Source organism: Capsicum annuum, unplaced genomic scaffold, assembly GCF_002878395.1.
Source record: "Capsicum annuum cultivar UCD-10X-F1 unplaced genomic scaffold, UCD10Xv1.1 ctg4541, whole genome shotgun sequence".
Lineage (NCBI taxonomy): Eukaryota > Viridiplantae > Streptophyta > Magnoliopsida > Solanales > Solanaceae > Capsicum > Capsicum annuum.
The window spans coordinates 34,157-35,251 of NW_025852908.1; the positions used below are offsets into that span (position 1 = coordinate 34,157).

Here is a 1,095-nt window from a genome sequence, read left to right on the forward strand (position 1 = left end):
TCTCTGATATTTATTTTGTATTTTATTTTTATTATTTCTTTTTTCGTATTTCGTTTATGCCATCCATCCGGTTTCATGTTTCATTACGGTCTTGGTGTACTATTCTCTATCTTGAGCTGGGTTCTATCGGAAACAGTCTCTCTACATCTGCGGAGGTAGTGGTATGGACTGCGTACATCTTATCCTCCCCAGACCTCACTTTGTGGGGAATACACTGAGACTGTTGTTGTTGTTGTTGTTGAAGAGGCTTCACAAACTTATCAATCTAAGAAGCTCGAGTTCAGAAACTAGTCAGGGCGAAGCAGCAACGATGTACTAATAAACAACAAACTCATTATAAGAAAGTCGAGAAATCAAAGAAATTAGTCAACAATGTCAAGCAAGAACACGAAAACGTAAATTGCAAACTCTCCCTCACATTATAAGAAGCTCGAGTTTCAGAAATTAGTCAAGGCGACGTTGCAACAATGTACTAATAAACAACAAACTCCTTATAAGCAAGTCAGGAAATCAAAGAAATTAGTCAATAATAATGTCAAGCAAGAACATGAAAACGTAAATTGCAAACACTCCGTCACATTATCAATTAACAAAATAATGAACAAGTGAAAAGTTTTTCGGAGACAAAGACAAACGAAGCTCTACCAACAATACTAACACTACTCTCTCCTAGCACACACATGTTGGTTTTTTTTTTTTGCATGTTTGGTGTCACTGAATTGGCGTAAGCAAAGGTGTCCATGTTGGAAATTTTATCTGCTTTCGTTCCATGAGGCAACACCTGGAAAAAAAGAAGAACAATGAGTATACACATATATTGTAAATTAGAGATAAAAGGAGGAGGGTTAGCAGTTTAATACACAACTGGAAGACAAACATCATTTGTTTTCAAGAAACAAATTAGAAAAGGAAATCAGGGATGTTGTTAAGGAGATTTGAAGAGGGAGATGAGTGAAATTTGCTCGCCCAGGCCCCGGAAGCTAGTGGTACCATAGGGGATTATAATGTTATGTTCCGACAGTATGGGAAATGAGATAGAAAAGCTAAAGACTAATGAAGGTAAACTGAAGTCTATAGCTACAAATCAGCTAACTC

At 36.8% G+C, this 1,095-nt stretch overlaps 1 long non-coding RNA gene across 1 annotated transcript; it reads right to left on the reverse strand.

Moving 5' to 3' along the window:
* Positions 1-560: 560 nt before the first annotated feature.
* On the reverse strand, positions 561-1,064 carry LOC124892281. Its single transcript, XR_007050164.1, has 2 exons — positions 866-1,064; positions 561-781 (listed from the first exon to the last, which is right to left on the reverse strand). It is a non-coding gene; the product is annotated as an uncharacterized LOC124892281 (long non-coding RNA).
* Positions 1,065-1,095: the final 31 nt, after the last annotated feature.